This window comes from Pogona vitticeps, chromosome 1 (genome assembly GCF_051106095.1).
Source record: "Pogona vitticeps strain Pit_001003342236 chromosome 1, PviZW2.1, whole genome shotgun sequence".
In the NCBI taxonomy this organism is placed as follows: domain Eukaryota; kingdom Metazoa; phylum Chordata; class Lepidosauria; order Squamata; family Agamidae; genus Pogona; species Pogona vitticeps.
In genome coordinates this window covers 54,703,928-54,727,726 of record NC_135783.1, presented here as the reverse complement: position 1 = coordinate 54,727,726, position 23,799 = coordinate 54,703,928, and the positions used below count along the sequence as shown (strand labels likewise).

The following is a 23,799-nucleotide window of genomic DNA, read 5'->3' as shown; positions in this document are numbered from 1 at the left end:
AGGAGGCCATTTCAATTTTCTGGGCTCCTGCCTCCCAGTGCTGGGTCAGTCCGCGCTGGTCGGTTCCCGGCCGGGCTCCGGGAGGCAGAGCCCGGCTGGGAAGCGAGCAGCGGGGACAGACACAGCACTGGGATTAAGAGGCCGGCTGGAAGGCCATTTGAATTTCCCGGGCTCCTGCCTCCAATCGTGCCCAAACTTTGCCAGCACCAGCTGCTCCGGATCCTGGCCCGCTGCCTATCAGGGTGCTAGCACTGTGGCTACAGCCGCCTCCTCAGTTTGGCTGCCGGGGGTAGTGATCCAGCGACTTATGCCTCTGTGTGCCAGCTGTGGCACACATGTCATAGGTTTGCCATCACTGTCCTAGATATGTTGTAGCTGGTACCACACTTCAGCTTAGCTCTAGAAAGATTTGACAAGTTTGCATATACACAGAAGAGATCAAAATGCCTTAATTACACAATTCTCTAACTTGTATTCTACTAATGCTCTCAACTAAAGCACCCTTGGAATCCACTGGGTCAATGGCTCTATTCTTTTTTGGGACTAGCACCAGAACACTAGCCCATGTTGTTTATCATTAAGAGAAATATGACGAACACCCACAGTATTTAAAACCTAGATATGCATTTAGCCATTTCCCTCATGGCAGACATAAGGGGCATGCTGCAATTTTCACTCATTCCTCCCTTCCCCAGCATAATTGTATTATAATTGCATATGTACAGGCTTCTGCACTGAGGTATATTAGCAAACAAAAATGTCAAGGATAATTTCCAGGCCTGAGCACAACAAAGTGTATTAATGAGCAGCCATGATGAACAGGTGTGTAGTAATGCTGAGTGATGACTAATGAGTGCTGACTCATACATGATGCAATGTCTAATGTGATTGGACACAGTGCATAAGTACATATGTGAACTTGTAAAGTAGATGTATCTTCCTGTTCTATGATGAATGTTATCCTGTTATGCTGCCAGACTGCACTGCTGTGTATATCCTGTAAATACACACTGGTGTTGGGAGAAGCTGCCTGTGTGTGTGTGATTTATTTGGACTTCCTGGACTGGACATTACTCTTCTGATTCTACTGGATTTCCGTGATTTTGCGCTAACAAAAAGGAAAGATCTCTGTCCTTGAATTATTATGCAAACATAGGTGCAAAAAGTCACACATTTGTTGATTTACTTGAATGCAGAGGTGGATGACGACGAGTTGGTTGGATAGTGTCATCGAAGCTACCAACATGAATTTGACCCAACTCCGGGAGGCAGTGGAAAACAGGAGGGCCTGGCGTGCTCTGGTCCATGGGGTCACGAAGAGTCAGACACGACTTAACGACTAAACAACAAGGGGTGGGGTAGAGAGCCTACTTTAACTCAGTGGTTCTTAACCTTTTTGAAAGAAACGCCCCCTTGAGCCATTGAGGAAGTTATCATCGCCCCCCTCCCCGCGGTGATGATATCTTTCTTTCTTATTTATTTATTTATTTATTTATTTATTTATTTATTTATTTATTTATTTATTTATTTATTTCACTTAAATCCAATGACCCCTGAAAACAAAATTTAATTCCAAGAAAATGAAATGCCCCCCAAAAAGTAACATTTGATGATTTAGTTGCAAGTGAATTTTAAGATGCAAAAAGAAATATAAAAAGGGCATAAAAACAAATTCAGGAACTAAAAATTTCAAGACAAAAAGTCTGAAACTAAATTAAAATTGGAGGAAAATATATTTTCATGCACAATGTAAAAAGGCTGCAGCCATCTTCACAGGTTTGGCTTGCTCCAGCGCCCCCCTACCGCCCCCTTCTGCTCCAGCGCCCCCACGCCGCCCCTTTTCGTTCTACCGCCCCCCTGAAAAATGAAATCGCCCCCTGGGGGGCATTATCGCCCACGTTAAGAACCACTGCTTTAACTGATTGGAAGAGGGAAGCCTATCCCATCTAACAGGGACCCTTAGGGTAACAGTAGCAGGTGGAGAAGAGAGTAGCAAAAAGGGAGCCACAAATCATTGGGGGGGGGGATGGAGGCCAGACAGAAAGAGCATAATCACAAAGAAACTAGAGGGAGAAGGGATAATGATAGGCAGCTTGTCTTGTGACTCCTTAAAGTAAGAAGATGTAACCTCCAGGAGTCTGGAGGCTGCATGGACTTCTACTTAGATGCTGGAAAGCTGCACTTGCTCCTGTGACCCCCATCCAAATAATTTTTCTTAGAAAAACTGGGGTGGTTCTGAACTGAAAAAGCATCCTTGCAACCTCATGGCCAATTTTTGAACAATTTAGCATGGTGGATGAGGATTATAGGGGTCTCAAGACATGCCAATATTGTCCCCCATATCCTCGGTCAGTAGCGAACTTTTTGAACTGATTTTTTCCAAAAAAGTGGGAAAAGAAAAAATAGAAACCACAACATTTATAACACCTAAAATACAGAATCCTATCTTCTTAACCATAGCTTGCTTTACAACTCTCACTTACAATCACTCCAGGGTTACACAGTATCCCAACCTAAACCACTAAATCTAACTGAAACTCAGTTTTAAACCTGTGGCCTTTCAAGCAACGCAGACAGAGCAAGCAAGATCGTGCTATGAGTGTATTGTATACTAAAGGAGAGAATCAAAATTATTTGGCAAGTTCAGATGAATGTCACAATCCATATAAACTGACACAAGATGGACAGGAAGATTACTAAGGATGTGAGAAAGATGAAAGAACTGAAGCTTGAAAATTATCTGGGAGGCAAGACCTATTTTAGCACTGACCTTCAATGGTAAAGTAGGGTTTGACTTATGACAATTCACTTGATGACCATCAGCAAGGAAAAAATTAAAGTTGTTAGTCTGCTATAAATATTTCTTGTACTGTGAATATCTCCACAAACAGGAAAAACTTCACCAGCACAAGAATGGCAGTAATCCACAAGCAATAAAGACTCCATATATGCTTTTTCCTTGATTTCTTTCCCTTGGTCATCACATCTTTAGTGGTAAATAATTTATTGGGGAGTGAGAGTGGCTATCTCTATGCAACAAAAGGTCTACCAGCCAAAACCACTGAGAGAGACGGAAGTGACTTTGGCTGATGTTGCATAGAAGTCAATCATTTCATGTTCTTTAGACATTTTAATAGATGTCAACCACTTTGCAAATAATTTTGACAACTTAACAGAAAATATTTTAACTCGGTTTTAGACAAATAATAAAACAGCACAAACATTATGACTGGGGGCAACATGATAAAAACAAATTCTTGTGGGGGGCATGGAAGTCTGACATTAGCTAGTCTTGCATTATTAATAATAATTGTGTGGTATCAAGTCACTTATGGTGACCCTTTCCAGTGTTTGTTAGCTAGAGAATACAAATAAGTGGTTTACCGCTTCCTCCTTCTGAGGGAGTCCTGGGATTATGCAGTTTGCCGGTGACTACACAGACTGGCTCTTCTCCCTGGAGGCACAACAGGAGAATCAAACTCCCAATGTCTCACTCCATAGCCAGATATCTAAAACACTGATATATCTAGTCAAGAGTCTTTTATTCTGGCAGCTTTATTTCAAAGCAGTAATAGTAACAGTTGTAATAATAACAACTACCTTATATCATTCATTAAATTGTGCAAAATTTGTTGGCCAGTAATTTTAAAATATGGTTTTGTTGTACAGTTCTGTTAATTAGGTTGATCAGGAGGAAAATGCTTTCTGAATTTTCTGGATCCCAAAACACATGCTGAAAGTTCCAATTTAGGTTCTTATCAGAGAACTACTAGCGTGAGAATCTAAGTCTTGAGGATTCATTTTTGCTAGCAACTCAAAGAAATAAGTAACTAAAATAGTGGCACGGCTAATTTAAAAAAAAAAAACCCACTGTGAACAAACTAAGAAAGATACAGATGCCTTTAAAACAGCCAGCAGGCAACATCTTTCCACAACTATTGTTATCTGCTGCTGCCAATCAGTATTGTTCTGGTTATACAAAGACTCCAGTGCACCAGACTGTTGCTAATTATGTATATTCGAGTGATTAGCAAGCACTTGTTGCCTCATTCACACCACCCTCCAAACAGCAGCCTTTGAGAGGAGAATAGACTGCAAATTTATTGAGAGAACACTGTTAATCCTTTGGGGAGAATGTAAATGTAAACAGGACTACTCTACATCAAGGTGCTTTGACAACAACAATCATCTGCATAAACACATGCTCAACAACAAACAGGTGTTCTATTTCACAACTAGCGCCCATTTGATGCTTTCAAGTAAGCATTATGCCCAAACTGTTAGAAGTACTTTGAAACCAGCTGCAATTACTATAATTAGCTGTTTTCCTGCACTTTTCCCTTTTACCTGTCCAATAACATTGCTGGTTGCAATCTATAAACCATAAATTAACTTAAAGCTCTTGCTTTTCTTTAAAAAATCATGCAGTCCTTACCAAGTAGGTACTTGTTAATCAAGGACAGTTGACAAAACACACACTCATCTTTTTGAAACGGTTAATGTCCCTCCAAGACATGTATGTTTAGTGTCTGGGAGTTGGAGAAGTGAGCAGACAAGCAAATAACTCTGGTCTCAAACCAAAGTTACAACTGGCTCTTAGGACTGGTTCTAGGCATCTTAAATCCTGTGACTTTATTTGGAAGGGAAAGATCCTCAAAGAAGGTACAACAATAAACAGGAGGAGGAGCTACATTTGCTGTTTTAGTGATAGTCTGCCAGCTACTGTGATCTTGCTAATTTTTTTAGATGCAATGTGGGGGAAACTAGAGCTCCAAAGCAACAGAAAAATAGGTACAAAAAGTCTCATACTGAAGGATGAAATAGAAATAATTATAGTTAAATCATTCTGTGCTGATCATCCATCAAACGACTATAGCACTCTGATAGTCTACATTAAATTATTCTTTCTGTTGGGACTTCTGTCCTCCTTACCTTTATTCTAAGGTTTAACTTTATTAATTCTAGAAATCATTCCCTAAACTAAAAGAAGATCAAGGTTTCATAAAGGACTGTTCTGTTTATATGGAATGTAAGGGTTACACCATTTAAAATATTTTGAACACACTAGTTGACAATACTGTGTTTCCCCAAAAATAAGACAGGGGTCTTATATTAATTTTTGCTCCGAAAATGCATTAAGGCTTATTTTCAGGGGATGTTTTATTTTACAGTCATACCTTCTTCTGGTTGCTGCACAATGCTGCACAATGGTGGAGGACAGAGTTTCATTTAACTGGGGCTTATATGTATATGATTTTGCTTTTGTTATAATTATAGAAATAAAAAATTTTTTAAAAAATCACACTACTCCACAAAGCACATTGTGGATAAATACAATTATGACAGAGAGGATACAATACAAAAGGAGTCATTCCTGAATACAATCGTTACCACTTCAATGGTGCATTTTCTCCTTCCCAGTCAAACAGCATATACAAATCCAATTGTCCCTCAATTGGTCCCTGCACCGGTCAGCCGGGCCATGAAATTATGTTACCTCACAAACTAAATCTTGCCCATTTACATACAATGAAAAGGTTTTGTGAGAGACAGAGAAGCATATGTGGATGAATAAGGGGCACTGCTGTGAAAGAATGTGAATTGTGGAGGGAGAAGAATCCCCATCACTTGGATTTGGCCCTGTATCCAACCTGATCCTGTATGCAGCCACCAGGAGCCAAAGTTTGTGCCTCCTGCCCAGGGCTAACCCAGATATATTGCAAATAAGCTGCATAAAAAAAAGTCTTCATCCATCCATCCATCCATCCATCCATCCAGATTCAAAATACTTGGCTTATTTTTAATTTTTGTTAACCAGCCTTACTTGTTAATAAGATACTGTATGACTGCTAGCAAACGTATAGCAATCTGAGAGAGAAAAAGTAACAGGTCAGAAATTTGAAATGAACAACATTACAAAGCATTTTTAAATACATCAGAACACAGGAACTGGAAAACCTATAAAGTTCTAGTCAGCTGTCACATCCTGAAAACACGTGTGACTTGAAGTATAATGGGATGAAAGTACAGTGGTGCCTCGCTTAACGAGCGCATCATTTAACGACGAATCCGCATAGCGACACGCAATTGCGATCGCATTGCGATGTTTAGATAGGGGAAAAATTGCTTTGCGACGATCGGTAAGCGTTTTGCTTACCAATTTTCGCATAGTGATTTTTTTAAAACAGCTGATCGGCGGTTCCAAAATGGCCGCCTGATGCCCAAAATGGCCGCCCGCACCATTTTCGCGCCCTGCCCTCGCTTACCGAGGGCGCGAAATGGCGGCGCTATGGGGAAACCTCGCATAACTGTGAGTTTATGAGTTTACGAACGCATGGCATTTTCGGTTCCGTATAGCGATGTTTCCCCATAGCGACGGTTAATCCGGAACGGAGTAACTCACTATGTGGGGCACCACTGTACAGTGGTACCTCGACTTGAAAACGTCCCTACATACGAACAATTTGAGTTAAGAACAGCTCCTTTCGCAAAAAGTTGCTTCGACTTCAGAATGGAGCCTCAAAAAAAGAGGGGGGGGGACTTTCCTGCCCCTTTTTTTGACCTAAGTGCACCTTAGGTCAAAAGAAGAAGAAAAAATTCACCCCCTAGTGGTAGATACGGATTAACCGGCTTTGCATTAGTTCTTATGGGAACTAATGCTTCGACTTAAGAACTGCACCTCGAATTATGAACGAAAAACAGCAGATATGGATTAAATGGTTTTCAATGCATTCCTATGGAAAATGATGCTTCGACTTAAGAACTTTTCGACTTAAGAACGCAGTCCCAATACGGATTAAGTTCTTAAGTCAAGGTACCCACTGTATGCATGTAGATGCTGCTCCCCACTTGGAGGTAAAGGAAACTATTACATGTTCACAGCACAGGTCTGTAGCCACATTTGTAAGCTCATTCAGCTGACATCCGTAGCGGAGTAAAACAAGGCTGTGTCCTTGCGCCAACCCTGTTTGGGATCTTCTTTGCTGTCATGCTGAAGCAGGCCTTTGGAACTGCAACAGAAGGTGTCTATCTCCGGACTAGATCAGATGGAAAGCTCTTTAATCTCACTAGATTGAGAGCGAAGACCAAAGTCCAAATGAAATGCATGCGGGACTTCCTCTTTGCTGATGATGCAGCCATTGTTGCCCACTCTGCTGAAGACCTCCAACAACTCATAAATCATTTTAGCAAGGCCTGCCAAGACTTTGGACTAACTATCAGCCTGAAGAAAACACAAGTCATGTGCCAGGGCGTGGACTCACCTCCCTCTATTACTATCTCCATGCAAGAACTGGAGGTTGTTCATGAATTTGTGTACCTTGGCTCAACAATCTCTGACACTCTCTCCCTAGATGTTGAGCTGGATAAACACATTGGGAAAGCAGCTACCATGTTCTCTAGACTCACAAAGAGAGTATGGCTTAATAAGAAGTTGACGGCATACACCAAAATCCAGGTCTATAGAACCTGTGTCCTGAGCACACTCCTATACTGCAGCGAGTCCTGGACCCTTTGTGCACGGCAGGAGAGGAAGCTGAACACCTTCCATATGCGTTGTCTCCGACGCATTTTTGGTATCACCTGGCAGGACAAAGTTCCAAAAAGAGTAGTCCTAGAACGAGCTGGAATTTTCAGCATGTATACAATATTGAAACAGCGCCGTCTACGTTGGCTTGGGCACGTCGTGAGAATGGCTGATGGTCGGATTCCAAAAGATCTCCTGTATGGAGAATTAGTGCAGGGAAGCCGCCCCCGAGGGAGACCACAGCTGCGTTACAAGGACATCTGCAAGCGGGATCTGAAGGCCTTAGGAATGGACCTCAACAGATGGGAAACCTTGACGTCTGAGCGCTCAGCCTGGAGGCAGGCGGTGCATCATGGCCTCTCCCAATTTGAAGAGACACTTGTACAGCAGACCGAGGCAAAGAGGCAGTCCCGAAACAAGCAAAACCAGGGAGCTGGACAGGGGACAGATTGGATTTGTCTCCAGTGTGGAAGGGATTGTCACTCTCGAATTGGCCTTCTCAGCCACACAAGACACTGTTCCATGACCTCCACACAGAGCACGATACCATAGTCTCTTGAGACTGAAGGATGCCTACTATCAGCTGAGTATGATTATAGCATTTCTTTGACTGGGAACTGCCTTATCGGAGCACCAAATGAAAGGAACACCTCAAGTGTGTTCAGATGTTTGTGCATACACAGACTGAAGCAACCTCATGCTCTGAAAACATGAGGGTCTGTCTGACTTCCAGACAGGATGGGAACGTGAGGGATTGGACTTATCTGCATCCTCACATCCTGGTGACATTTCAATGGATTTCAGAAGTAACACCTAAATTGGACTCAAGTATGTAAGTGTTCATTTTCAAGAAAGTCTGACCACCACTTACTGTGGTTAGCTATTTCTCAAGGCAGTCCTTTACAGGTGAAACTAAATAGTATACTTTTAAACTAATCAATAGTCCATGAGTAATGCAAAAATCCTTGGTACTTTTCTCTGTAAGCGAAACCCTATAAGGAAAGATTGAAAGAACTGGGCAAGTTTAGCCTTGGGAAAAGAAGACTGAGGGGAGAGATGACAGCACTTTTCAAATACTTGAAAGGCAGTCAAACAGAAAAGGGGCAGAATCTGTTCAGTCATTCCAGAGTGCATGGCACATAATACTGGGCTCAAGTTACAGGAAGCCAGATTTAGACTGAGTATCAGGAAAAACTTAACTGTTAGAACAGTGTGACAATGGAAACAACTACCTCAGGAAGTGATGTGCACTCCAGTGCTGGAGGCATTCAAGGGAAAATTGGACAGCCATCTGTCAGATCTCCTTTGTTTCGGATTCCTGCATTAAGCAAGAGGTTGAACTCAAAGGTCTTATAAATCCCTTCCAATTTAATTATTCTATTATTCTATATGATTCTATAAATCCGAAACAACATAGACTCTTGACAGGACTGTGCTGCAATTGTATAAATCTGAAGACACACTTTCTTAGACACAGATTCTATATGATTTTCATGATGTTCCATCAAATAAATGAAGAGGACAGGGTACATTTATCATACCATGGTTTATATCAGGTTATATTACAGTATTTCATTCTTTCAATGGAACTTTTGTTTCAGTCCTCTGCCCGGGATATCGTTCAAAAATCTAAGTATGAACCCTCTTCCTCTTAATTTAAATTTTTTTCAAGATTAAGTTCCAGCTTTTTCTTTCTTTCAGAAAACCCCACAAGGGTGTTCCACTATCCAGAGCAGAATGTCGAATGTAATTCCAGTCCTTCTAATCTGGAAATTGTATTAGTTTTCAAGCTACCGTATCAGACTGTCAGCAGCCTGCAGGTTTCTGACATGTAGAGTAGGACCCCCCACATCTGCGGGAGAGTGGTTCCAAACCCCACTACAGATCCTGAAAACCTCAGACAATAGTGAACGTTCCCACCTCCCACCTTTGTCACCACCCTCGTGAAAAGTGGCCCATGCCAGCCTCACACTGCTCCACCTCCCTCCCTTAGCGACAGCAGGCAGGGGGAAGAGCCACCAGGGTGGCTGAGTATGAAGGGATGAGAGAAGAGCTGCCCTTTCTTGTTGTGCTTCCTCACCTATAAGGAGTCTCAAAGCAGCAACAGAAGAGGAGGGATCACACCTGCCTGTCTGAGACTGAAAGCCCAGGTGAGTGGACTGGAAGCGGAACCTGGCAAGGAGGATGAGCTTCCCGTGCACAAGAGAAGGGAACTGGATGTCCAGGGATAAAAGGGCAGGGCAAGGCCAGAGACTGCTACCACCATGAGAGGTGGCCCAGGCAAGCTACACATTCCTCCATCTACCTCTTGCAGCAGGCGAAGGGGCTGACTCACCAGGATAGGTGAGGAAAGGGAGTTGTAAAAGTTTGGGAACCACTGTCCTAAAAGAAAAAATACAGTAATCTAAGAGAATTCATAACAGGATCTCCGGCTCCATCTAGCGGCCTGCTCTGGTAAAATACGTGTGTTTTTTTTAGGGAGGATTTCTTTCTTTTAATATTATTAATACAGCAAGAACAAGCCTATCCATTTTGAAGAAAATCAACCCTGAGCGCTCACTAGAAGGAAAGATCCTGAAGCTGAGGCTCCAATACTTTGGCCATCTCATGAGAAGACCCCTCTGGAAAAGACCCTGATGTTGGGAAAGTGTGAAGGCGAGAGGAGAAGGGGACGACAGAGGATGAGACGGTTGGACAATGTCATCGAAGCTACCAACATGAATTTGACCCAACCTGGGACGCAGTAGAATACAGGAGGGCCTGGCATGCTCTGGTCCATGGCGTCACGAAGAGCTGGACATGACTTAAGGACTAAACAACAAAAGTGTTTCCAGACTGTGGATAAGTGAATCAGCTGATATTGATCCAGCAGATACAGAGGTCCTACTGTATCGAGTACCCCAAATTAAGAGTAGGAATACCAATGGGATAAGCAATAGCTCCCCAGCACAATTATCTGGAGACACCCCTCTAGTTAGGATTAGAAACAGCACAAACCAATGTTCCCCAGGTTCAGCCTAGAAAGGTGGAGTGTAAGTATACCATGGTTGGTGGTATAAAATGGCACTGAGAGAACCTGCAGAACCAGCAAACGTACATTCATTCCCAATATGAAGTTTCCAAGGGATGGCCAAGTCAAACTGCCTCAGAAACTACAACAGAATGGAATAAGAATAGCGGCAGCAACTCCACATATCCATGGGATATGCATGCTGACTTGAGCCGTTAGCACACCACACCCATTCCTGCAACCCATGGAATCACATAAGTGCAGAGCTGGAAGGAACATCAATGGTCAGCAAGTAGTACACCCATGAAACATGAAATCCACAACTAAAGCATGCTTCACAGGTGGCCATCTTACTTCTGTTTTAAAACTTTAAATGAAAACAATCCCAACAGCCTCCAAAGAAGTCCACTGCATTGCTGAACACCACAGAATTTTTACAATGTACTCCTTTGGCTTTAAATTAGTGCCTGCAGAAGCTCTAAGCCCCTTTCCTGAAGAGGAAGCAGAGGCAGGAGGGAGCTGTGTTTGGGGGACATTTTAATTGGTGAGCTCTTCCTGGTAGGCTGACCCTTTGACCACATGGTCTGAGGGAGCGGGGCTTTGGCTTTAAATTAGTGCCTGCAGAAGCGTGCGCCTGACGGCGCGCGAAATCCTCTCATTCTATTTTTTTACTCTAATCTCCTAAATAGGACAACCAAACAGTATTTCATACACCTGGGGGCAGGAATGTTTCAGGAGTAGGATCATACTTCCGCACTATTAGGGAGCAGGCCGGGTAGGTGGGACTCGTCAGCCATGTAAGGCAGCCCATCTAGGAGAAGGAAAACTCTGATTTCAAACCTCCACTGCCTTGTGGCTATATCCACTGATGGAAAAGGCTTCAGGAGATAACCTCGAGGCAAAATCCGGAGCCGGAGTCACGTAGACAGTTCGTGTTGTTCTGCCAACTCCTCCAACGTCGCTGAACCAGTTGTATTGGCTCTTGCCTCTCCATTGGACTATTTCAGTGACGTGGAGAGGGGGGATTTGCTGCTTGGGTAACAGCCTATCCTACATATTATTCTACCCAGGTTTCGTGCTCTGGAGAGGACACTCCAGCTTTGCATAGTGTCGAAATAACACAGGAACTAGCAGTTACTGGCTATACGTTTTGCTCGATTGGCATAGAGCATGATGCCAGGGGCTACTTCTGATGGTGGGAGAGCCGAAAAACAGATCAATAACCCTGCACCATGCAACAATCAGAAGAAAATATCTGCCCTAAAGTTGGGAACCTGGAATGTTCGGACAATGACCCCTGGCTTTTCTGACAATCTGCAAGAAATAGACGATGTGCGCAAGACAGCTGTTATCGACATTGAACTGAGTAGACTGCGGATGGACATTGTTGCCCTGCAAGAGACGAGATTGCCAGACATGGGATCTGTCAAAGAAAAAAACTTCTCATTCTTCTGGCAGGGAAAACCATTGAACGAGACCAGGGAATATGGTGTTGGCTTTGCGGTCAGAAATACTCTGCTGAGATCCATTGTTCCACCTACTGTGGGGAGTGAAAGAATCCTGTCTCAGCGGGACTGGTCACCCTCATCAGTGCATATGCACCAACACTGTCATCCACAACAGAAGTCAAAGACAAATTCTATGATGATTTGGCAGCTGCTATCAAAAAAGTCCCTGAGAGAGAGCCGCTGTTCATTCTCGGAGACTTTAACGCTAGAGGTGGTGCTGATCACAACTCTTAGCCCACCTGTCTAGGCCGTTTTGGCATTGGGAAGATGAATGAAAATGGCCAACGCTTGCTGGAGTTTTGCTGTTATTATGGTCTTTGTGTCACTAACACGTTCTTTAATACAAAGCCTCAACACAAAGTTTCCTGGAGACATCCAAGATCGAAGCATTGGCATCAGCTTGATTTGATCCTCACTAGACATTCTAGCCTATCTAGTATTACAATCACACGCAGTTACCAGAGTGCTGATTGTGATACTGATCATTCCCTGGTGTGTAGCAGAATAAAACTGCAAACAAAGAGATTGTATCACACTAAAAAGGAAGGAAGACCACGTATAGATATCAACAAGATTCACAATCAAAGAAAAGTGGAGGAATTTGCCCAAGCGCTTCAGGAAACCCTTCCAAGGCTCGGCTGATGCGAATGCACCTGAACGATGGGAACACTTTAAGAACACTGTTTATAACACTGCCTTGTCCACATTTGGCAAGAAGACCAAAAAGACGGCTGACTGGTTCGAAGACCAGAGAATGTAGTAACGGAAGAGGCACTAAATAACACTGAGTGCCTGCCTCTCTTGGAAGAGCTGGACAGTGAATCAACTTTAGCAGAAATAAAAGCGGCCTTGGATTCCCTTGCCTCTGGCAAGGCACCTGGAAAGGACAACATCCCCGTTGAAGTTTTCAAGTGCTGTAAAGAGATCATCACCACTGAGCTGTATGAACTCTTTTGTCTTTGCTGGAGAGAAGGTGGAGTACCACAGGACATGAAGGACGCAAACATCGTCACATTGTATAAGAACAAAGGCGACAGGGGCGACTGCAATAACTACTGTGGTATCTCTCTTCTCAGTGTTGTAGGGAAGCTGCTGGCCCGTGTTGTGCTGAAGAGACTTCAGGTGCTTGCAGACAGAGTGTATCCAGAATCACAGTGTGGTTTCCGAGCTAATAGATCCACCACCGACATGATATTTTCCCTCAGACAGTTGCAGGAGAAATGCAGGGAACAACAACAGCCACTCTTTGTGGCCTTCGTAGATCTCACAAAGGCCTTTGACTTGGTTAGCAGGGATGGACTTTTTAAAATACTTCCCAAGATTGGATGTCCACCTCAACTCCTTAATATCATCAGGTCCTTTCATGAGGAAATGAAGGGCACTGTAGTTTTTGATGGCTCAACATCAGATCCCTTTGACATCCGAAGCGGAGTAAAACAAGGCTGTGTCCTTGCGCCGACCCTGTTTGGGATCTTCTTTGCTGTCATGCTGAAGCAGGCCTTTGGAACTGCAACAGAAGGTGTCTATCTCCGGACTAGATCAGATGGAAAGCTCTTTAATCTCACTAGATTGAGAGCGAAGACCAAAGTCCAACTGAAATGCATGCGGGACTTCCTCTTTGCTGATGATGCAGCCATTGTTGCCCACTCTGCTGAAGACCTCCAACAACTCATAAATCTCTTTAGCAAGGCCTGCCAAGACTTTGGACTAACTATCAGCCTGAAGAAAACACAAGTCATGTGCCAGGGCGTGGACTCACCTCCCTCTATTACTATCTCCATTCAAGAACTGGAGGTTGTTCATGAAATTGTGTACCTTGGCTCAACAATCTCTGACACTCTCTCCCTAGATGTTGAGCTGGATAAACGCATTGGGAAAGCAGCTACCATGTTCTCTAGACTCACAAAGAGAGTATGGCTTAATAAGAAGTTGACGGCATACACCAAAATCCAGGTCTATAGAGCCTGTGTCCTGAGCACACTCCTATACTGCAGCGAGTCCTGGACCCTTTGTGCACGGCAGGAGAGGAAGCTGAACACCTTCCATGTGCGTTGTCTCAGACGCATTTTTGGTATCACCTGGCAGGACAAAGTTCCAAATAGAGTAGTCCTAGAACGAGCTGGAATTTTCAGCATGTATACAATATTGAAACAGCGCCGTCTACGTTGGCTTGGGCACGTTGTGAGAATGGCTGATGGTCGGATTCCAAAAGATCTCCTGTATGGAGAATTAGTGCAGGGAAGCTGCCCCCGAGGGAGACCACAGCTGCGTTACAAGGACATCTGCAAGCGGGATCTGAAGGCCTTAGGAATGGACCTCAACAGATGGGAAACCTTGGCGTCTGAGCGTTCAGCCTGGAGGCAGGCAGTGCATCATGGCCTCTCCCAATTTGAAGAGACACTTGTACAGCAGACCGAGGCGAAGAGGCAGTCCCAAAACAAGCAAAACCAGGGAGCTGGACAGGGGACAGATTGGATTTGTCTCCAGTGTGGAAGGGATTGTCACTCTCGAATTGGCCTTCTCAGCCACACAAGACACTGTTCCAAGACCTCCATACAGAGCACGATACCATAGTCTCTCGAGACTGAAGGATGCCTACATACTCCTTCCAATGAGATTTCACCTACCTTACATTTGTGCATCTGGCTTTCCTAAATAGAGAACTTTACATTCTACCCTGCTGAAATTCATTTGATTGTTTTGGCCCTTTTCTCCAATCTGTTCAAATCATCTCAATTCCCAATTCTGTCTTCTGAACTTTTAGCTATCTCTCCCACTTTGGTGTCATGTGCAGATTTGATGAGCATACCTTCCATTACCTCATCCAAGCCATTTAGAAAGATGCTGAACTACATTGGGCCCATAACAAAACCCAGGACAAATCCCTTGCCACTACAGTGGTGCCCCACATAGCGACGTTAATCCGTTCCGGATTAATCGTCGCTATGCAGAAACATCGCTAAACGGGATGGAAAAAGCCATAGGAACACATTAAACTTCATTTAATGCATTCCTATGGCTCCCAAACTCACCGTTCAGCGAAGTTCCTCCATAGCGCCACCATTTTCGCGCCCTCGGTAAGCGAGGGCAGGGCGCGAAAACACTTGCGACAGCCATTTTGGGCACCCAGCGGCCATTTTGGAACCGTCGATCAGCTGTTTAAAAAAACATCGCAATGCGAAGATTGGTAAGCGAAACGCTTACCGATCATCGCAATGCGATTTTCGGCCATAGAAAACATCGCAATGCAATCGTAAAAACGATCGCAAAATCCGCATCGCTATGTGGATTCGTCATTAGACTGTGCGCTCGTTAAGCGAGGCACCACTGTACATCCATAGCAACGTTTTGTAGAAATGTTTGTTGAAATGTCCCTTCATGCCTTCTAGTAGCCATAAAGGAGGGTAATATCACTGTGCAATTGACTAGCTCTTCAAATCTTAAGAGAAGCCTTAAAAAAAACTAAAATTATATTTAGTTTTGTTTTTCATATACTAAAATCATATATGAAATTTTGTCATGTTGTAGGGTTCCCTAATCTGTTTAGGACTTTTTCACCTGTTTTAGCCTGAAAGGTTTTCACAATATATATAAAATTTCACCCTGTGCTCTTTTCTTTTAAGAAGAAAAAATGAATATGGTAGTAGAGCTCCTAGTGCCCACAAGCAACCATTAAGCCCTAATTTGCCCATCCCGGACTACAGAATCTTTATCATCAGAAAAAAAAAGCTGGAGTTGCATTAACTAGAAGGAGCTGAGATGGAGTTGAAGAGCTGAGGTACAACTGTTCATCTATCTCAGCCAAAAATGCAAGATTATAACCTGGCTTGAAATTAAGGGCAGAGAAATATACTAAAAGGTTTTCATCAGTTGTTTCACTACTGCTTCCTTTAGGATTACTCTATCTTTTAAAATGCATTTTATTAATACACATAAAAAATAAAACAAAAACAACAACCAAAAATTTACAATACAGTGGTGCCTCGCTTAATGGGCGCCCCGTTTAATGACGAATCCGCATAGCGATTAAGTTTTTGTGATCGCTTTTGTGATCACATTGCGATGATTTAGAAAATCGCTTTGCGATGATCGGTAAGCTGTTTCACTTACCAATTTTCGCACAGCGATGTTTTCCTAACAGCTGATCGGCGGTTCCAAAATGGCCACCGGGTTAAAAAATGGCCGGCCGCTGTGTTTTCGCGCCGATTCCTCGCTTACCGGGCAGCGAAAATGGTGGCCAAATGGAGGATTTTCACATAACTGTGAGTTTTTTGCCCATAGGAACACATTAAATGGGTTTTAATGCATTCCTATGGGCTTTTTTATTTTGCATAGCGATAAATCCACATAGCGACGATTTTTCCGGAACGGATTATCATCGCTATGCGGGGCACCACTGTACATGTTTTCCATCAGCATTGTATGTCATATCTTATTCATAAATGTGTGCAATGAAAGATCTTGGGCATTTTCCAATTTCTAGTAATCTCAGAACTTGCTGTCCCTATAAGATTTGCTACTACAGTTATTCTTTATTTTCAAGTTTCTCATTTCCCCCTGTAAATATTGAGGATAACAATAATGTTTCATTCATGTCTATTTTTTGATTAATCAGTGTCTCTATCCATCTAATTACTTCACACCAGAATGCTTCTATTTTGGAGAAATATATCTACATGTGATATCTGCCGGGAGGCAGTGGAGGACAGGAGGGCCTGGCATGCTCTGGTCCATGTGGTCACGAAGAGTCGGACATAACTTAACGACTAAACAACAACAATTCCATTAGTAAGTACAGTAACACCTGCTCCTATACATAACTCCTTTAGAACTTTAAAAAATTTTTTACCCATATTCATTTTTTCCAACAAATCAAACATGAATTTCCATTCCATGTGATCAAAGGCCTTAGGGACATCCAATGAGAGTATTGCTATATTCTTTTTTTTCTTTATTAGCTGTATATATAATATTCAATACTCTGTGGATAGCATCTCGCATTTGACTTCCTGGCATAAAGCCATATTGATCTGTATGGACATATTTAGTAATAAAACTACTTAATCTTTGTGCCAGTATTGTTGAGAAAAATTTTAATCTTGATTTTGCAATGTTATAGGTCTATATGATGAAGGAGACATTGGATCTTTTTCTGGTTTTAATATAGTTATTATTCTGGCCGTATGCCATGAGTCTGGTATTTCTTTGCTGCCCAAAATTGAATTAAATAGCTTTAGAATATGTTCTATGGCATCTTCTTCCCAAACTTTATAGAAATCAGTTGTGAATCCATCACAACCTGGTGCTTTTCTTTTCTTCAGTTTTTTAATAACTGAATTTATCTCAGTTTTTGTTACTGGGCTGTTCAAATAATCTTTATGTTTCTCTAAAATCTAGTTGACTGGTAATGTGTTTATAAATTTCTTAGTGTTTATATTCAGTGTTATTTCTGATTTATATAAATATTTATTGTATTCCATAAATGTAGAGAGTATTTGTTGCTGTGAATTTACAGTCCCTGAGATTCTATTTAAAACCCGTAAGGTTAATTTAGCCCCAAGCACTCCGAATCCTAAACAGAGATGAAATTCAGCTCTATAGTGTATGTCTCCATAAGGCCACTGAATGGGTGCTTAAAACTGATGATGTCCGGTAATCATACAGTGTTTTGTCAATTATCAGTCCTATCTTCAGGAAACTATCCCAGAGTTGTCAGGAATTTATTCAGGGTGATCAGTCTCCACAGACAAGAATTTTAATGTCTCACCCTAAAACTTCTAAAGTTATTTTATTCACAGGATTGTTTGATGCTTCTATGGAAAAGTCATTTATTCTGTGAGGGAAATTTAAGAAATTAACGAACTCATAGTCCAAAGCACAAGGGAATACACAAAACTTGCAATGAGAACTCTCCTGTTGAGAACCTACTAGGAAAAGACGAAAACTACTCTGATCAGTTAATAGCAATAAAGAAAAAAAGCACTGTTGTGACTCTTTATACATTATGTTCAAGCTCTGATATAGAGCAACTTAAAACAGCAAGAATAAAGAACCTCTCTATCACTGTGCAGTTCTGATTCCAGTCTGGTTATCATTGGAAGGGACAGAATTTAATAGCTGATGCACCATCCAGTCCAAAATAACACTATCTAGATTTCATTCATTCATTCATTCATTCATTCATTCATTCATTCATTCATTCATTCATTCATCTTATATGCAGCCCACACTACCCAAAGGTCTCCGGGCAGCTTACAACAATTAAAATGCAATAAAAAAAGAAAAACAATTACAGTAAAATACAATTAAAATATATACTCTAAAAATTGCCATTAGGACCCACAGTTGATATTATTTCAATTAAAAGCCTTCTGGAAAAGGAAGGTTTTGACCTGGCGCTGAAATGTCATTAGCATCGGTGCCAAAGAAATATCAATTGGGATGGCGTTCCATAGTCTGGGGGCAGCTGCCGAAAAGGCCCTTTGTCTACAAGCCATCACTCTTACCTTCTTGAGGGACGGCTCTTTCAAATGGGCCCCCTGGCTGGATCTTAACTGCTGGGTAGGTTCATATGGAAGGAGGCGGTCCTTCAGGTATCCAGGGCCCAAGCCGTTTAGGGCTTTATATGTTAAAACAAGCACTCTGAATTGGGCCTGGGCAACAACTGGTAGCCAATGTAATTTAAACAGAATCGGCCTGATGTGTCCCCTAGTGGCCCCACCACTCATCAGTCAAAGTTTACTCCAAGCTTATCATTAATCACAATGCTCAAAGTCAAAAATAAATAAATAGATAGATAAATAAACAAAAACCTACTGCATGGTGCTGAACTCCTGGGAAAGCAAGGCAAAACCAAGTTATAAGATACAATACAAGGCACCATTGCAAATTCACAGAAAGACTGGACTGCCTCTGTGGCTATTCCCAGACAATCGGTCAACATTTTCTAATAACACATGTGTGTGCTCCTTTTCTCTAAATTTAAGAGATGTTGATAATAAAAGAAAGAACAGGAACTGAAATTTTAATTATGAACAATATCACTGAATGACTATAAAGTAAATCACTTCATTATTTAAATGCTGCTGGTGTATTATTCATAAAAAAGGGGCACATTTGTAATTCAAAGAAAGTAAAACAGAAAAGTTTGTTTCCAGTTTTAAGGATGCAAAATAACAAAAAACAAAGAAAGAAAAATGAAAGGGTTACTTTCCCCATGTATCCACAAGAGCAACATGAGAAGCATCTTAAGGGAACTGCGGCTGATGATACATTATTATTGTTTTCAAAGATCTAGAGATCAGAGTACTCTTTGCTTTGCAACCTGTCAATCCAAAGATTTTCAAAATCATCACATGAAGTGTTTAATGTTATAATGTATAAGAATTTGTCTGCCTTGTTTTTGTACAGGATAAATGAACATACAAACAGTTCCATGAGTATTCTGGCTTTCTGCTACGAACAACTTGCATAACTCTGAATTAGTCTTCATTTACTGGAAGAGAAAAAGACCAACCAATCGAACAATTTTTAATGGCTGCCACAGTGCTTTTGTTAACAGGCTTTATTGAACGATAGATTACCTTTCCATATGCAGAAACCTACACAACAGTTTCAAAAATTCAAAGAAAAGTAGAAAAGAAACAAATTATTTCACAACTCTTTCTGGCATGTACCACTGGTGTGTCAAATCCATTTGGTTAACAGAGATTGAAAGCCCATGTCTCTCTCTAGATCAAACTGAGTGGAGGAAACTATCTTAAAAGACTGAATAAACTGTGATGTCACTCTAATAAAACATTACCAGAAAGAAATCAAATCCCCAAAGACTGCACAGAGATGAACACAAAGTAATAAAAGCCAACTCAAAGTGATTGCTAACAAATTCATCAATCTTTTTAAACTTTTTAAAATTTAAGTAACAATTCCAAAAAACCGAAAAGGCCTGCAAAGATAAAGATAATTGAAGTTACAAAAAATTTCAGGACTTTTTATCCTCACTTTCCTCCTCTTAGGTGAGTTATCTGAGTTGTAGCCATATTAGTCTGTGCAAGTATTTTGACAAGAAACACAAAACAAAACAAAACAAAGATGTGGCGCTTTAAAAACTAACTGATATATTTTAATGTAAGTTTTCATGGAACATTATCCACTTTTTCAGACATAAGTGATTTATCCAAAACCATATGTGACCCCTATAATTTATTTAAATTACTAAAATATACAAACAATAATGGCTGCTTTTTTGACTAGACAAAAGCAGGAAACACTGTTTCCAGGGGAAAGATGTTTGCTTTCTTGGGTTAAGGCCAGTTTTAACATTTAAAAAAAGCAACATGCCTAATAGCTGTACTCAGTCTCTACATTATGTAGTACTTCTTTAGGAGAAAACGAGCTACTCTGACAACTGGGATGCTTTTCCAGGGATAGGTCTATCTAAAGCCCAAGCCAGTACATTGGTACATACTGAGCCCAGTGGCTGCCTGCCTGTGATATGAATGCCAATTAACTATGCTTTTTGTGTTGTCTGTATCATCTGACAAGCCAGAGACTAAAAGGTTTACTTGAGGTCAAACAACTGTCTGGACTACTTTCATTTGCTTAAATGCCTGGAAACAAAGCAACACTGCTTTCTCTTTCTTCAAAAGGTGATAGTAAAGAAAACAACACAAGCTGTAGTAACCTTCCTAAACACTGTTTACAGAAGAAGAAATTACTCAGCGATTAATCTGCTTCTGTTTAAAACTTGCTGCGTCCTTCCAAATTTTCAAACACCCAGGTTTTATTCACTGTGCACTGTTTTTCCTAGCTTCAATCCACTGATGATAGTCCCTGTAAAAGGATTTTAGAAAATTACTATTACTCTTGTTTAAATTTAAGAATAATGTGAGTAGGATATCGTCAACTCTAGATCTTATCAATAATCAGGACTGAAAAGAAGATCAAGTGCAGCAAATTTGAGAATGGGAATTACAAAATATAGTAGAAAATATTTTACATATTTTAACTTCAGAAAATGACATAATAAATGTGAGACAATTGAATAACATCTTATTAGCTGCATCAGTGCATGAGGAGTACTCAAGCAGCAATTCAAACAGAACACACTGCAATAATTAGTGCCCTAGCTGAGGACAAAATTTAATTTTTGTAGAACTGTGGTTTATGCCTTATGAAAAATACAACCTCTATGCTGCAGATGTAATCTGAGAAAAGTAATCAAGTGTAATGCAATACATTCAACATTTCTCATACTACTGAACATTCATCTGAAAAACCACTTTTGACACAACTCTATACCTACAGTACATGCTTAATACAGTATACTTTGAATTCTCTCTCTCTCTCTCCACAAAAAAACTATTCTGGGACTATAATATAACAGTAGCCATCCACACTACCCTACTATATACCAGTATTCACACATGCACACTATACTTGCCAGGAATAACAAACTGCATAAAAGGAAAACCTAGGCATCACACCACCTAGTGAGGAGGAATGAATCTTGAGAAGCTGAGCAGCTGACAAAGAGTATGATGGAGGAAAGGAAACAGCTGGACTATTGTCCTCTTCACATGCCAGTTCAGAGAGGAGTACTAGCCCCCATTATCTGTTACTGATAACAAGCATCAAGAAGAGTAAGCAGGAAGAAAGGAGTTGATCAACCTTTGTACTTCTTCCCTATGCCACTAAACAAGGAAGAAAAGCAATCCTGAATCAGACCTGAAGTCCATCTTGTCCAGCATCCTACTTCCCAAAGTAGCTAACCAAATTCACAGAAATTAGGGCTAACTTCCCACAAATCTTCTTTAAGTAGAAATGAATATATTTGTTTCTAAATATATAATTTTAAAAAATCAGTTTCTTTCCAAATCCAGCCCAAGGGCTCACTAAATGTACACATTCATGGCAGCGCCTAAAATGTCCTGCTACTCTTCTCTTCACATACAATCAAGAAGATCAACAGCTTCAGGAACAGCAAAGAGGCAAATATTAGATTAAAATTAGAATTATATTATGAAAAAAATGTACAGTGTTTTCTTTACCCTATTCAAAATGCTTTTTTCTGCACGTGTGACAGGAGTGGTCACAGGTTACTTGGCTATTATAAAAGAGAGGCATGACAAAAAACATTGAGAAACACAAGTTTACTCATGGCTAGAACAAACGGTATTCCAAGTCTACAAAAGTTCAATCAATAATAAAAGCTTAACAGTAAAGAATGGTGCTGGATGAGTCTAGCAAATAGACTGGCTGAATGCTGACTACATGTGAAACAGGTTTTATATTCTGAACCAAAAATGAACATATGTGGTATACAATGTGCATCACAAGTTAGAAAAGTTCTTTTACCAAGCAAGTCAAGAGTCAGAATGTGAATGGACATACATGCCTTGATTACTTGCTGCAAACCCAGTTTGTGTTTCCTTTAGGTAACAGATGACATGGCCTCAATAATGGCTGAAAGAGTGGAGTAAGAGACATAGAAGAGACCATTTCAGGAAAGCTAATTCTCTTTCACTTTCAAATATCAAACATCAGGTTTTAAGCTAGAAACGGGTAAGCTTGGAGCAGAGATGAACATCTCTGGTGGATCCAATGGGCAATTTTTGCCCCCCTGAATACTTCAGAAATAGCACAGAATGTTATAAATGTAAACACACACACAAACCACACACAAACTAGAAGTCATGTCCAGAAGTGACTTCCAGTTTAAAAAAAAAAAAAAAAACCTCTTTGGAAGTATCTAACTACACAAAGAAGCTATGTGACCTATTTAAGAGATGAATCTCTATTGCCAGAAACTTCCAGAAGGTGCAAATCAGCGTTTGTTGCTGTTCCTGCTGTTGAAAAAAGAAAGGTTGGGAGCTACAAAAACCACCTTGGTGCTCCACTTCCTGTCATAAAGGAACCAATTTTTTACAATTTTCTTCTCAATTTAGGAAACAAAACCTTTCTGCAACATCTACATAAACATTTTATGAATTACACAGACAGTTCATAAATCATATTACTTTATATAGTCCACGCTATAAGGAAACAATTACAACAATGAAGAAATAAAATTAACATACAGCAAGAATTAAATGTAGTTAAATATAATATAAATAATAGCCTAGTACTGAAAAGCAGAAAAGTCTATTTTTAATTTGCTGTTCAGTCATTAGAAAGGTGCCCCATAACGACCATATGTTACTCAAATATGTTATCACACCTACTATTTCATCATATGTCTCCGAAGAAATTAATTAGCTCTAACTTCTTCAACTTTGACAAAAATGTCTTCAGTAAGTCATATTACTAGCTGTTGCAAACATTTCAAAATCCAAAGCTTTTCCAGCTTTTATTTAACCTTTTAATTATTATCATTTAACAACATTTAAAAAGCAGATGTCCTTGTGCTTATCAGTGTCTTAAACATGGTGTTACATTTCTTCCAAAAAATTCATTGTTTTACATATTCAAATGTCTTCCATTAATATATTTTATAATGTCTGTACTTGTGTTTGTGTGTGTGTGTGTGTGTGTGTGTGTGTGTGTGTGTGCTTACACTTGTATATATATTGTATATACATAATACTTGTACAGTGTATTGTCTTTTGGAATCACACGCAAATAAAGAGATGCATCTAAAGAGAGGATATGTGTCTGGATGGTGCGTATATAAAAGGCTGTGCAGGCACCCATCTGTCCTTGCTTCCCTCTCCCTCCTAATGTTCTTAACAAAAAAGAATGTGAGGTGTTGCATGTTT

At 40.8% G+C, this 23,799-nt stretch overlaps 1 protein-coding gene across 7 annotated transcripts in view; it reads right to left on the bottom strand.

Moving 5' to 3' along the window:
* AKT3 (AKT serine/threonine kinase 3) overlaps positions 1-23,799 on the bottom strand; it is a 287,165-nt gene that overhangs the window by 191,741 nt on the left and 71,625 nt on the right. Inside the window, exon 4 of one of the 7 annotated variants that reach the window (XM_078383109.1) lies at positions 3,385-3,454. The exons of the other annotated variants lie outside the window; for them this stretch is intronic. The gene's annotated coding sequence lies outside the window, so the exon portion shown is untranslated. The remainder of the gene's footprint in view (positions 1-3,384; positions 3,455-23,799) is intronic. 7 annotated transcript variants of the gene reach the window in all.